This window comes from Hemibagrus wyckioides, linkage group LG11 (genome assembly GCF_019097595.1).
Source record: "Hemibagrus wyckioides isolate EC202008001 linkage group LG11, SWU_Hwy_1.0, whole genome shotgun sequence".
Lineage (NCBI taxonomy): Eukaryota > Metazoa > Chordata > Actinopteri > Siluriformes > Bagridae > Hemibagrus > Hemibagrus wyckioides.
Window position 1 is genome coordinate 11762748 of NC_080720.1, and position 16046 is coordinate 11778793.

At 38.5% G+C, this 16046-nt stretch overlaps 1 protein-coding gene across 2 annotated transcripts in view; it reads left to right on the top strand.

Annotated features, from left to right (window-relative positions):
• Window positions 1-16046, top strand: part of LOC131362194 (uncharacterized) — a 126646-nt gene that overhangs the window by 28494 nt on the left and 82106 nt on the right. Inside the window, exon 4 of one of the 2 annotated variants that reach the window (XR_009206137.1) lies at window positions 196-376. The exons of the other annotated variant lie outside the window; for it this stretch is intronic. The gene's annotated coding sequence lies outside the window, so the exon portion shown is untranslated. The remainder of the gene's footprint in view (window positions 1-195; window positions 377-16046) is intronic. 2 annotated transcript variants of the gene reach the window in all.

Below are 16046 nucleotides of genomic sequence, written 5' to 3' on the forward strand. Positions count from 1 at the left end.
TAAACTTGGCTCATCTAAATGATATATCTAAATATTAAAATATGTCTCCTCATATTTCAAGAGCCATAGAACAGTAATATCACCAGCATGACTGATCATGGGATCCTCTCGCTCTTTATTGCCCTTACTCTCTGTCTCTCTCTCTCTCTTTTTTTTTTTTTTTTTTTCATTTTTGTCTTATTTTGCGCCTTGCAGCACCAAGTGGCCTCCACAACCCTCCATAATGGCTTGCAGACTCTCCCACCTGACCAGGGTAATGCAACCCAATACCCTTTAAATGGGAGTCATTTTCAGCTTTTGTTGCCTCGCCGAGCCTTTGGGGCAGCTGAGCGAGGCAGGCCGGGGACACTGAGCGTGCAAAACAATTTCGAGCAAAGTGAGCAGCACTCTTCCCTTCACCTTACTCTTGAGTGAACACACACACACACACACACACAGTATTCAATCAGTAGCGTCATACACCATTTTTTTTTTTTTTTTCAGGAGACACACCCCCAACCCTACTCGCTACCATCACCATTTCCTGGTGCTGGTTCCATGTCCCCTAAATCTCTAGGAATACACAATTTCTTTCTTCTGCTCATATTTCTGCACATTTTAAGTGACTTGAAATTCCAATTTTGCAGATGTCTCAAAAGGTTGTGCACAGATTCAGCTTTATTGTGCAGCAATATCTCTTCTGTTGATCCTACTAGTGTATTTATGTGTAGAACCCAATTTGAATTAAAATCCTACCCAATGTCCAACACAGAACAATGAGCAATTTGTGCTGTATTTTGAGTCGGTGACAAAAATTCCCAAAAGTTTTATACTGACACAGGTTGTGCACCTGCTTAAATCAGTTATCTGGTTATGCGTGTTGTTTACTCTTTTACTGTAGCCAGTCCCTTTTTTAGAAAATTATTTATTAATTAATTAATTTATTTTTGTTTGTTTGTTTGTTTAGAGCATTTGAGACTTAGACCACTCCTTTAAACATAAGATCTTGCTTCTAAAGCAAAAAAGAGAGAAGAGAGAGGAGAGAGAGAATAGAAAGTTCTGACCAAATAAAGCAGCAGCATGTGTTGTTGTTGTTCTTAATGTAACATTAAAGAAAACATTTAGAAATCACAAATGGTACTATATGTACTAAATGTACTACGATAATAATTAAATGGTCAAATACTACTCTGGTGATATGTGGGAGAAGAAATGGCAACCGTCAAAATAACCTTTAATACAATTGTAGTAAACAGTTGGTTCTGGAGCACTAATTTGATTGGTCGAGCTGATATCCAAGAATGTTTATATTCACAATAACCTCACTGAGATGTTTCCATGAGATTTTACCAGGTAAAATTCTACTCCCCAGTTTGAAACGGTTATCACAGAAGAGTTGGTGATACATTTCAGGAATATAATAATAATATACTTTTTTACTTAAAATATAAAAGCCTGGCCCTGCGATGGACTGGCGACCTGTCCAGGGTGTACCCCTGCCTTTCGCCCTATGTGCGCTGGGATAGGCTCCAGCAGACCCCCGTGACCCTAGGAGTCCTAGGAATAAGCGGGTATAGACAATGAATGAATGAATGAATATAAAAGCCTGTCAGATGAACATAAAAAGGAAGCATGGACCACCAATTTCACCTGAAACTTCTTTAATGGGAATGTAAAAAAAAAAGTGAGCGTGATAGGCAGTTAGCCAACATGCTACAAAGGGAGTGTGGATTTTGCAGGATTTATTTAAAATAATCATGTGGAATCATGTGGTTATAGTCGATATCAGAACGGCTGTGAGTAGCTACAACACTCGTGGGGTATTGTTGTGCTGATTGCCGGATCACGGCCAATAATCTGTTTAACCAGAACTCATGCTTATGCAGTATTGCTTAAATATTGCTGCATTGCTGCAAATTTGGTTTAATTAACCAATATACCTGCCACAATATAGCTTTTTGAATTATGTTGATAGTTTACAAGCTAATTGATGGTTGAAATGTTTACTAGAAACTGAAACCTCATTCATGTAGCATGAATAACGGTCTTTGTGCTAGTTAACAAGCTCGTTTCTGTGAGAAGTCAAAGCTATCAAAAGCAGTCTGCAAAATGAACTGCATTCGTTCTCAGCCTGTGTAAACACTGAAATGAATTGATTTCCCATCTTGTTGTCTTCAATCACACTAGCATTGCTAGTCAATTAAGTTAAAAAGTTCCGATTATTAAAGATGTGATGAGATATGCTCTGAGAGTCATCCACCATGACACTGACCAGGATAGCGTGGTTATGAAGGATGAATGAGCGGCTCTGTTGTTTGTTTTACCTTTTTGAGTATGAAAAATAGTCTGTCTAGAGTGCCGCTGCCGCTGCTACATAATCAGATACAACTGTTGTCAATTAAATTGCTATTTAATATCATATAGTGAGAGGACATGTGGCGTGTCAGAGCATTATGAGCATGAGACACTGGTTGCATGTGCTAAGCCATTCTGTTCACATTTAAAATCTTGTTAAAGCCACAATTTGAAGCTTTCACTGCTTCATCTCCTGCTGTGACACGCACACACACACACACAGAGTACTGTCTCATATTACTTACACACACGTGTCACATGCTAGTAGACATACATATCATCAGAGGCAGATCTACAGCATGGCAGGACTGGGCTACCTCCTCCTCTTCATTAACCTCAGTTGCCACCCTACTTTGGCAGCCAAAGAAATAATATATAACATCAAGCATTCACACACACAGCCCAGTTAGAAGAAATCACAATACGCCTCTGCGTGTGCTCAATAAGCTTTCCAACTCATACAATACACATAACACATCATCTGACCTAATATTCCATCAGTATTGCAGAAGCGTCGTTGGGTGTGAGTGAGGAAGAATGGGAACCGTAACCTTTTAGCATAAAGTTCAACCCAAAAAAGGGAACATTTAATGTGTACTGAATTTATTTCTCTAATAATCACCCCACCACACAACATCTTCTCTAGTTCTATTTAACATTAAACGTTAATTATTAAATAATAAAAAAAAAAGGCTACTGTGTGGCTTCATCTGGTTTTCACCGATAACATTTGCAAAACTGATTCTTTAGATTTTTTTTATTCATTAAAAGTAGTTTACCAAAATGCTAAAAAAAAAATAAAAATAAGTAATGTTCTTTGACTTTAAAAATGATGTAGTTTAGGAATGTTGTGTGATCCAGCAGTGAGTGAAGCAGTGTGATTTTTTTTTTATTATTATTTATTTATTTTCTTTCATTAAAAGAAAAAAAAATGTTAAGGTGTTTGTAGATTTAATTTGGAATGCATTTGGAATAAAATAAAAGTTTCTAAACAAAATTCATTCAGAAACAATTCAGGTCTAAAATATTTAAGGTTGATAACCAAACTAATAAAAAATAATCTTTGGAATATTAAAATAATATTGGAATAAAAATCATTTAATAATAATAATAATAATAATAATAATAATAATAATAATAATAATAATAATAGTAATAATAATTTGAAGAAGAAAGTTATGTTGCGATTTTGTGTAGAACATTCTAGCATTATGTATTGACACTAATACTAATGAATAATCTTAATAATAATATGTCCTTGTAATATAACATGTTGGTTGCTGTTGTTTTGTTTGTGTAGGTGTGTATGGCATTATAAAAGGTTGTAGAAATGACACAGTTAACGTGCATGAATATTCAGTGTGTGAATAGGATATTCACATTGATTTTGTTTCCCACAAGCAAAAAGTGAGTTTTAAATACAGATTCTTCTCGAGTGATAAGTGTGAGTAAAATCTGCTGTTAGATCCTGAAAACTGATGCACTTATTGTGCAGACTTCTGAATCTGACTGTGATTGTAGATATTGACGTGTGTTCTTCTACTTATGTCCAGTTTGGAGAGAGATGAATTATTAAAAGCAGTCAGAGTGTGAAAGTCGTTTTTATCCGAGCCTGACGTACAGCACAGCAGCCATGCGAGAGGCAGTTCGCGCCCTCATCAAACTGATGATGTTTCAGCAGCACTCAACATCAACTAATGCATCAGCATAATAACCTTTTAATGTCTGCATTATGGTGCCCATTTAATATTCACTCTCAGAACGATGCACTTGTAGATCAGCTATGACGGCGATGATGATAATGATAATCGTGCAGTGCTAAGCTATAAAGCAATACAGCGCTCTGCTCTGCTCACCGGTGGTTAAAATTAAGAGCCTTCAGCTATTATGGCTTTAGTGAGGAAAAAAAGCATCTGCATTTTATTAATGCCACTTCTTCTTGATGTTGCTGCTGTTGTTATTTTTTTCCTTGTTTTTTTTTCTGCCTGGTCTTAACAAGTGGCTTCAAAATGTGGGCCATTTGCATGAGTTATGCTAATTTGTTAGGGCAACGAATGCATTAATTTCATCAGCACATGGCCTCAAAGCAATAATTACCAGAGTAGGTGTGTCACAAGCAATCATGTTAAAAATTTGCCAGTTAATTATTAAGATTTTGTTCGGAGGGACCGAGATTTGACACGAGTAGCTGAGGGAGAGAGAGAGAGAGGGAGAGAGAGAGAGGTATAGGGAGGCGGAAAGCTAATGTTCTCACGGCCGCTGCAAGGTGCTTGTTGTTGTGTTGGCCTCTGGAGCAGAAAGGCAGAAGGGTTTCTTTTTTTTGCATGTCGACAGCACACATTGTGCACTAATTACCACAAATAGCAGCAGGCTTGCTCTTGCTCTCTGAATCCAGTGGGGTGTAATTAGAAGAGAAAGGAGGGCAGAGGCTGGCCGTTGCCTTATGCCTTAACCAGCAGAGGCTGAGAAAGGACACAAAGACATGTGATAGGAGGTGCTGTTGTGATAGATGATGCTTTACCAGTCTGAACGGGTGAGGTGACCTAAGAATGCTGGGTAATGTATGCTCAGGGGAGACAAAGGTCTGTCCCGTACCTATGTTGCTTCAAGCTTCTTACTCATAACCTGTTTGGTTTCTCTTCCTGTCTGAGGAGCTGAGACGGGCCGGTGACATACTGTAAGAATGCTGGGTAATTCATGGGTCCAAGTCATGGGGGAAGCAAATTTTGTGTCTGAGTTACTAGTTTTTTTATTCATTGTTCTAGAAAAGAGCCCAACTCCTTTTTGACCTTTATAAAGTAAAAGTATGGTATTTATGTTTAATCATAACACGCTACATGTTCTGAATCCCATCAACTGCTGCAGTACACACATTGTCCAAACTGTAGTCTGTGAAAGTTTTCTTTTTTTTGCTAGTCAGACTAATTAGCGTGCATGGACGACAGGTAATATTTCCAGTATCAGGAACACATACATTAGGTAAATGGAAAGAAGAAAACAGCACAATGGTGTTATATAAGCCTTCTGCTATAAGTAACACCTCATCATTAACTATATCAAGTGACCTGAGGACAGAACACCTACATTGACTGATGACTTTCTGTCAACAGCACAAACATGAGAAATTTGATATGAATAGGATTATAAACATAATTTCATACTTTACCAAGCATTACCACTTTTCCCTTTGAACTGAACCACAGTACATGAGGCAGCATACAAGTGTGTAAAATCAATATGCTCAATATAGGCATATGATAGGCTTATTACAGGCATATCCAGATGTATAAACTTCTATACAGGTATAGGTCAAAACTATGAGGACAGTGACCTAGACACAACAACCAATAGCTTGGTATCATAAGGAACATCTAATCAGAACAGTAAGAGACAGAAGATATATGAAGGGAAACTAATCATGTACGAAACACAGAACAGACGAACACAATAAGTATCAAGCCAATGACAGTATAGGGGCGGAGACAGAAACAAGGCATGGTGCATAATAAACCAAATCATAAGTAGAAATCAAAACAAAATACATGACATAAAAGCAGCACTTCTGGATGTATATTACATTAGCTACAACTTACAGTTTTTCAATTCAACTTGTCTGATGTATAGCTGATAAATTCATAATTTATCCACCCTTGTAATACATGCTGAGAGGAATAAAAGTCAGGTTTCTGTTGACATAACCAGCATGAATTTGTTTGGTGCCTCAAACCTGCAGGAGGTGAGAAAAGAATTGACAATAAAAGCAGCAAAATATACAAGGCAGGGTTATGCATGGATTGAGAAACACTGCAGTAGTTAATAAAAGTGTAGAGATCGCATAAATCATTATTTTGTTCTGTCTCATGATTTAGAGATGATAGTATAATATAATGCTAATGAAATGTATATGGTTGGATAAAAGGCATGGTGAAGTCTTATAATCGAAACCAATATGATAACCAATAAATTTTGCTCATTCATTTGGAAATGCTAAATAATTTAAGTGACTTTAGATCTGCTATCTATAACCAGTAAAGCTTAGGCTTATGTGAGCTTAAGGAAATAACTTGGTTTTGAATTGAAATCTGATTCTGTGTATTATTTTTATCATCTCATAACACTTCCCATGATGATCCTCATTAGTTCATCGATTTGTTTTATTTAAACCTGTATTATTTTGAATACTCATGTTGTAAGGCTATGAATTATGTATTGTATGAGGATATATATCTAGATGTAAGCTTTTTACACAGTGACCAAGTAAAATGACCAGGTTGAGGTAACCTTGACTTCTCTCAGGACTTCTGCAGATGGGAGCAAAAGTCTCAGTCATATTAACCAAATGCTCCATACAGAAAGAACATCTTCCTTATATGGACTGCTATCTCTATAGAGAGGAGGTTGGCATCCATCCTTGACACTCAAACCATAAATCTTAGACTCCACTTTAAGGGGTTTTCTCCCTTTTTCTTAATCCACTAACACCCTCTCAAAGCTTTTCTCCCTCCCATCTCTCAAGTGCCTCCTTGAGGTGAACAAGCCCGTATTTGCTCCTCTCCATCAAGCACTCTGGGAAATAAAACATATTAATCATGGCTTGATTCCAAATGAAAGGTGGTTTATTTGGAAGAGCAGCTACTAGATTCACTGAAAGTGGGTGTCGGTTTGATAGTCTGTCTTCCTCACAGCTCTCAGATGTAATGCAGGAGATGATGACATATAAACAGGGTCTCTTTGTATATTGCCTGAAATGGATTTATCCTCGATGCACATTTAGACCTTTATATTGTGTGCTTACATTAGATTTCTCTTTTCTTTGTCCGTTGTATGTCTCAGCTGTATCCGCATGTTTTTGTCAGTGCAGTTCTCTGTATCTGTTTAGCTCTCCAAATATCCATATCTGTATCAGTATCTGGATTTAAACATGAAGACAGCATGACCTAAACTGGAAAGGGTTTTTTTTTTTTTCTACCATTCTGCACATGCAATTACATAGGTGACCTTTTCTAATGATTAGTTCTGTTCTATACAGTATAAATACTGTATATGCCTAATTTAAACCACCACAAACGTGACCAAGATGCTAAAGATGCTGTAAATGCATCATGCTTACTTGCATATCTGTGTTTATATCCATGTAGACATTTAATACCTGTTCAATCCAAATAATGTATTCATATTTGATTACATCCCCAGTTTCAATTATTGGCAAATGAGCCTACTGGGCTGCTTAACACACTTGGACAGTCGCATTGGTATGGACCAGGTCCAGCTTAAGGGAGACGTGGGGTCAGCAGCAGAATCACCTCCATGAAGCAGCTGGTCAGAATTAATATGTTAAAACAGCAGTTTTAATTTACATCAATAGTCAGGCAATTGCAGCCTGGCGTTGGGCTAAAGCTAATTTAACTCCATTTCTTTAACCCCTCTGCTCTCCCCCTCCACTCTCTCCATGTCTGCATGCCAGACTCAACTCATTTGAGCTTGGCCTTGCGAAGGTCCTGTGGTGCACTCAATCAGACGTGCCTTTAATTGGCTCTCAGGCATTCAGATTGAAACCGATGGAGGATTAATAACAACTACAACTGGTTGTCTTGCTGGTTTGTAGCCCTGGAAACGGATGTAGAAATTGGATGTAGGTACCATTCAGAGGCACTTTTTGTTTGCAGACAGGATGATAGTGGAGTTAATAGTGAGTGCTGTCTCATACAAACACGCATATGCTCTCTTAGAGCTCCTTCTTCGTGTGTGTGTGTGTGTGTGTGTATTAATGTGTGTGCGCTGCCCTGCAGCTCATTCCCCCTGTCATCACCCTATCCTTTCCCTCATGCAGACACACATACACACACATACAGAAACACAAAGAGCCAGGTGTTCAGCTGTGGAAGTGGATCTTTATCCTAAACACACACACACACACACATGCACACGTGTGCACACAGTTCAGGCATGCCCCAGTGGTGCACATGTTTACTGAAAACCTGCAGAGTTGTGCAAGGCTTTATTGCCATGTGTGTTTTGACAACTGGGGATGAAAGGACAGCACAGGTGAGAGCAAGGCAAGGCTTTTACGACTGAAACATTCTTACTAAATGCTGGCACTGACCTCTGACCTTAAGGCCAGATGGAGGAACTCACAAGAAGCTCAAACAGCAACAATCTCTGCAGCCAACAGAAATAAGTTTGTAAAGTTTGCCAAATTCAAACATATTTTAATGCAGATTTTATGTTGTGTTTAAGTTGCAACAATGCTGAGAATTTAATAATATAATTCAAAATAAATGAAAACATTGCTTTAGACACTTCTGCATTATTTAGTATAGGGTAAAAAATTGTCATATTAAACAAATACATATTACATGCCATGGAATCTACATTTTTTTATGCATTAGTAATAAACAAAAATATGATAACTTAAGTTTTTTAATTAGGTTTTTTTCTGCCGATCCTACTTCATGAACTCCATATGTATGCCGTCTGAAGCCTGTATCTTCTGCCTTAATTCTTCTCAGTGATGTACTAACCACACCTGACAGATCAGAGGCAGGGACCCGCAGGACGTTTGTGTTTTCTGGTGCGTGTGTGTATGTGTGTGTGAGAGACCAGTCAAGGTTTGTCATTGTGGACATGTCTGAGTAGTCATGGCCATCGCAGCCTTCATATGCTGAGGTCACTGAGCATTAATCCAAACCAGTACAGGCCAAAAAAGATCCTAACATTCCTCTACTGCTCAACAGACCTTGTTCAGTACATAGCTGGAAGGAACAATATGCCAAACCCCTTTATCAAGGCTTGTTTTGTGATTATGAACGACAACTCATCTAAACAGGTAGAGTGTGAAAAGAATGAGCGTGAAAAGCTAAAGTCTTAACCCATCCTGTTTATGTAGCTCAGACCAGACACTTTCCCCATGCGAAATTCAGGGAGAAATATTGTATTTTCTCTTGAAGTGTTGCTTATTTCTATTCTTTGGCTAGATGATGACTAGTATTCTGATCTATATAAAATAATTACATTTTATTTTACACTTAAACAATATGGAGTTCAAATTGAGACTTGGGCTCAGACAAACTTAATCGACCCTGAGGGACCTCATGCTGTCAGTATATTTGGGACATGTCTGGAGCTTACATTGCTGACATTAAGGCAGGATGGGGGGTGGTTGGGGCAAAGCGTCTGGGTCTGGTGGCTCTTTTTCAGCCTCATCACTCAGGATCATGGCTAATTTTGAGATGTGACATGGATCAGGGTGGCAGTTAGAATCAGTCTGAAAGAAAGAGTTTGGTGAAAAAAATCTCATTTGCACATTTATTTCCATGTAAATCTAGTTGATATAGTCAGTCAAGATTTGTCTGGTCTCTGATGTTTGTGTGTTAAGTTTCATAATGGAGCTAATGTTGCTAATATCATCCCAATCTTTTCCACAAATACATGCCTACACATGTGCCTTAATACATCTCAGTGTCTTCAGTAATGTCACAAAACTTGCCAAAATTATGAACAAAACTTCTTGGTGTAGCTGAGGTTATGAGGACTGGCACCTGGAACAACCGCGATCACTGTATTTATGAAAGATGATCTTGGCATCAATTACTTATTGTGTTATCCACATTAGTCTCACAGCTCTAGAGCAAAACATCAAAACAACAAAAACACAAAACTCTGACAACGAGCATGTTTTGGCTAGTCAAATATGTTTACAGTTAGTGGAAAAATCAATTTTTTTCCTCAGATAATTCCTGTAAGATTACAGTTTTAAAGTACTGCATTAATATTTGCACAAAACAGCAGAAGGCAGCGTAAAGTCTATGACACTTAACACGTCTGTTGCTGAGCGTGTACGTGTGATTGTCTGGTGCCACTTCACTACAGAACACGTACAAGATCTACTTTGTCACATCTTCCGCCTTCAGGTTTCATTGTCCTTCCATCCTTCCACACAACTGAGACGATTGCAGTAACGTGGTCTATAATTAATGACCAGAATGATACACACGCATGAAGATTTATAGATCTCCATTACTTTGGTTGATAAACGGCAGTTTTACATGATAAACTATGCAGAACACGTCCATTCACAGCAAATGCAACAGCGGCGAGAAGACAAGTCTTATGAATAATTCTGAATTCGGAGTGATCTGGTTTTAACGCAGCTATGAATCCACTTTAAAACAGCTTAGATTGTTATTAGCGAGACACTTAAGAAGCGTATTGTCCAGAACGGCCGACGTCCTCAGCTGACCCGGTGTGTGGCGAGGCTCGCGTTACCCAGACGGAAATGTTGTCGTCATCTTGTTAGCCTTCTGATGTAAGCCTGAGGCGTGGTGTCAGATGGTCTCAAAATTTACAGCTCAATTTGGAGGCCACAGATCCAGCTGAGTATGGCTGTGGGCTGTCTTATAATGAAAATACCAATCCAAATTAGTGGCACTTGCCACAAGCGAAATGTTAATATCAGAGCTGGAAAAAAATGCTACTGACGAAAAAAAAAAAGGTTGCTGTTTATGGTTGTGACATTCCCAGTGTTAGTGAATGTCCCAGGCTTTTCAGTAATGTTAGTTAGTTTTATGATGCTGTGTGCAGAATAAACAATGGCGGCATGCTGATGAGGGAGTGTATATCTATAGGCCTTCTTTTATATCAGTACCACTTAAAATTACCACTGAAAGCTTGGATTGTGAAGGAGAATGCCTGTCTGCAGCAGTGAGGGAAACGAGGGGCGTGGATGCCTGGCTAGTAGCTAGTGCAGTGTCTCCATTTGGTGCCTCACCCTTCTGCCCTCTGGCACCAAGTAAATTAAAGCCTTTCTCTTCTGCTCCGATTTTCCACCAATGTCATGCTCATTACAGAAGGATATTGCCATCGACTCATACAAATAATGAAGGGAAATGAACACATTACTGTCTGGGTGTAGTAAAAACACATTTATCCCTCTCATCCTTTCGAAAACTGCATGAACGAATCCCCCTCTAAAACGATTTCCGTTTCAATGAAGCAAAAGCTCCAAAAAGCTTTGTATTGTGAGTTCAGCTCAGAATAGAAATATTGTCCTCCCCCGTCTTTCTTTCTGGTTTGGATGTGTGCAAGGCTGTGTCAGTGATTATGTGTCTGATTAAGTCATAGTTTCATAAGGCTATTGTTTTACAGCCTCAAGTGAGACTCAAAGAGCAGACAGGAAACTCTGAAGGAGGATTAGGATGCAGCTCTCCAAGCAGAGGTTGCATTTCTGCTTTAGCATTTCTGAGGGTTCATTTCCTGTCCATTTTATTTTAAATTTTTTTTATAATTTGTAAACATATAACTGTATATTTACTGCCTAAAATATATATTTTTTTGCCTTTCAAAAACAGGCAATGTTGTATTTAGGAGTGCAATAACAAAAATGATTAAACTGTACCTTTTCCTGAAACTAAGGTGCCGGATCTTTTATACATAAGAATGCATTATTGACCTAGAAAGGTATATATATGAAAATAATTCTAGACGATTTATCTGATTTTCAAGCCTATCTCCACATTTCCAGTTTACAGATTCATATTAAGAGTACAAAGGATTTGATTAAAGAAAAGAAGAAAAAGGTACAGTTCTGTATTTCTGAAAAAAAAAAAAAAAAAGGAAAAATACAGCAAATACGGGTGACCCTGACTGCAGTCTAACGTGGGGGGTTAATGTCAGTGCAGATGTGCAGTGAAGTGTGTTATGAGCAGCACATATTGATAGATAATGATTTACTCAATCACATCTGAAGCGCCAGAGCCGATTGGCTTATTTGACAGTCCCCAGCGTCCTCCCCGCACTTTTTTTCAATTAGATACCCATTTTATGTTGCAATGGTCCATTTACTAAGGTTTATGCCTGATGAGTTTAGGCCAGGGGTAATTACAAGGATTATTTACTTCTGTTAATTGAGGTCCCACATTTGCATGGGCGGTAAAGGTTAATGTCCTTTTGATATATATTTTCTTTCCTCCTCCGCAGACTGATATGTTCCTGCTCAGTACAGAAGTAGCTCATGTAGTCCAAATGCTCAAGGGTGGGAGGATTAGACGACCGCTTGTAACGGCTTGTGTTTCTGACCCAAGTCAACAAATATATACAGTCTTCAGGCATGTTTAACATTTTTGGAATCGACTAATCGAGGTTCATTTTCAAGCTCAGCTGATGCCATGACTTCCTTCTTTGCCCCAGGTTGGACTATACCACTGCTGCTTTAAATGCATCAGCTCTTTAACAGGATCCTAATCCTTTTCATTCTCCATGCTTCTTAAGCACATGTAAATCACGGAGGCTTAAATAAAATGTAGATTTGAAGCAACATCGGAGTGCAAGCCTCCCCCCCCACACACACTTTAAGTGAAGTGTTTTTAAATATTTTCCCCCTACATTTTAAGTAAAGTGTTTAAATAATTTCCCCTACAATTTAAGTGACTCTGTGGTGAAGATGTTTTTGCAGCAAGAAACTAAAGAGGGAAATGACAGCTTTGGTCTTCTGTTAGAAGGTAGAAATAAATATTTCAAAAATGCAGAAGAAAACTGTTTACTGTTTTTTCTTTTCAGCCCTTGTCTGACATTATCAGATGTTGAATAAGGTTTTAGCTCTGCCCATTTGACATCTATCATGGAGTATATCCGGTTGTATATGCATGTCAGTTTACAGGTATGTGTCCTTAAGATATACATGCCAATTTATTACTTTAAACCTTATACACCACTAGACTGGAAACACAAACACATTGTGTATTTGAAACTGTTTCTCTCATTTTTTATTTTATTTTATTCAAAAGCAAAATCTGTTTCTAGATGATTTGCATTGAAAAAAAAAAAACAAGTTCATTCCTCTCCTTAACTAGAGGAAGTTCCCAAAATGTTGAATGTTGTTGAATTTAGGTTAGAATTTATATTGTAATATGACATAAAACAAAGCATGGTATGTTCTGAATAAAGCAACAAAGGAATTTTTTGACTTAGACTTCAGATGGGTTTTTTTTTCTGTTACATTATGCATTTTTTGCATCAATAAGCACATATTTCTGAAAAAGTTAGCAATCAGCTGGGAAAGACTGACTGTGAGATCCCTTGTTATGAAAGTAAATTGAGGAAAAACACTTATTTCAAAATTAATCTATTTTTTTTTATATTTCAAAAATTTGCCAATTGCCTTAAATCACACACACACACACACACACACACACATACACACACACACATATACACACACAAAAAAACTGCTAACCTTCAGTAAAAGCAATAGAATGGTAATTTCATTATCTAGGGTTTTGTTTAATTGGTTTCCACAGATCTCCTTAAAATGTTTTTGAGCTCTATAAAAATGTAAAAGGAGTCTAAATCTCCAGCTGTCAAAATAATGGACGAGGCTATTTCATCAGTAACGTCTTCTGACAGAGGCGCCACAATTATCCTTTAAAGTAATGAATCACATAAATATGTTAAATATTTCACATGGCTCATGTGGCTTAGAGCTTAAATTGGTGACTCCCAAGATTATGTGACTTTTTTTTTCCACAATAAAAGCGTTTGTGGAGTGTCAGGGGAAGGATTGAGGTAGAATATAACTCTTGGGTTATAGGTGTTTTGGCCTTTGATCTCTCCTTTAGTGCTTTAGCACCATGTTGTTCATGTTTTGTGATTTACATTGCCTTGCTACTTATAGCAAAATTGGATTCATCTTGTTCAGTGCTTTTGAATACAGATTCAGTCCTGACAGTATAGCCTTGAATTCCCGGCCTTTTTATATCTGATCCAGAGGCATAAAGACACAGCTGAAGATTGCACAATACAGTCCATTTACACAATGTAAGCTTTATATTTTGACAGTATAAATTTATATAAAATCACACTTCACTATACATCTATTGTTCAGTTCATCATTTCTGTCTTTTAGAGTTGAAGTGAAATATCCCAAGATTGTAACTTGTGCAGGTATCTACAGTAGGTGTAAATCTGTGAGCTGTTAACAAAGCAGCTAATGTGACAGAATGTGCAGCCCCGGAGCTGTGAGACATCAGTGCTAGAGACAGTGAGCAGATAGCAGCTGATGGAAACACTCCAGGCATTTGATGTGACTCTCTTTAACATGGATACTGTTACACATGTTGATCCTATTGACTCTCCTCTCTTTGCTCCTGAGTTTTGCTGTGTATCATGTCTCAGTCCTCCGGGAGATCTGCTCCTCTCCCCGCAGGACCAGTGCAGATCTGCCTTCAATTAAGGGATTACTGTATGTCAACATATGACTTCCCTTCATTGTGTGTGTTTTTCAAACACCAAGGTGTGTTTCCCGCCATTACTGCTTGGGTTTCAGGTAATTTGGGGTAAAAGGATGGCAAACGGATAGGCCTCGCCTGACACCAGAGAAAAAAGGATGAAACACTATCAGCTGTGTACACTTCAACACAGCTTAAAGGAATAGTTTTCTCTCAGTCAAGTAGCACATTTACACAATTCTGTGTTGCTAGCTGTTGAGTTATTCATTATAAAATGCCACAGAATATATGTGAGCAGGTGAACATAAAAATATTGCTTAAAAGTAGAGAACATGAGCAGTTACTAATATAAATATTGCTTAAAACTACAGAACATTCTATCCCTTTTGGCTTTATTAAAAGCTCAGAGTATGTTGCAGTTACAGAATTAGCTCTCAATATATATTGTAGGTAATCAGCCAAAGACACCTTTAGTGCTTGATGTAAATGTCAGTGTAGCTAGTCTTTTAAACCTGCAATTATTTTCAGAAATATCACAGTATGTTAATATTGGTTACTATTACAGCATATATGTATGTATATACACTATATTGCCAAAAGTATTCGCTCACCCATCCAAATAATCAGAATCAGGTGTTCCAATCACTTCCATGGCCACAGGTGTATAAAATCAAGCACCTAGGCATGCAGACTGTTTTTACAAACATTTGTGAAAGAATGGGTCGCTCTCAGGAGCTCAGTGAATTCCAGCGTGGAACTGTGATAGGATGCCACCTGTGCAACAAATCCAGTCGTGAAATTTCCTCGCTCCTAAATATTCCACAGTCACCTGTCAGCTGTATTATAAGAACGTGGAAGTGTTTGGGAACGACAGCAACTCAGCCACGAAGTGGTAGGCCACGTAAACTGACGGAGCGGGGTCAGCGGATGCTGAGGCGCATAGTGCGAAGAGGTCGCCAACTTTCTGCAGAGTCAATCGCTACAGACCTCCAAACTTCATGTGGCCTTCAGATTAGCTCAAGAACAGTGTGCAGAGAGCTTCATGGAATGGGTTTCCATGGCCGAGCAGCTGCATCCAAGCCATACATCACCAAGTGCAATGCAAAGCGTCGGATGCAGTGGTGTAAAGCACGCCGCCACTGGACTCTAGAGCAGTGGAGACGCGTTCTCTGGAGTGACAAATCGCGCTTCTCCATCTGGCAATCTGATGGACGAGTCTGGGTTTGGTGGTTGCCAGGAGAATGGTACTTGTCTGACTGCATTGTGCCAAGTGTAAAGTTTGGTGGAGGGGGATTATGGTGTGGGGTTGTTTTTCAGGAGCTGGGCTTGGCCCCTTAGTTCCAGTGAAAGGAACTCTGAATGCTTCAGCATACCAAGACATTTTGGACAATTCCATGCTCCCAACTTTGTGGGAACAGTTTGGAGCTGGCCCCTTCCTCTTCCAACATGACTGTGCACCAGTGCACAAAGCAAGGTCCATAAAGACATGGA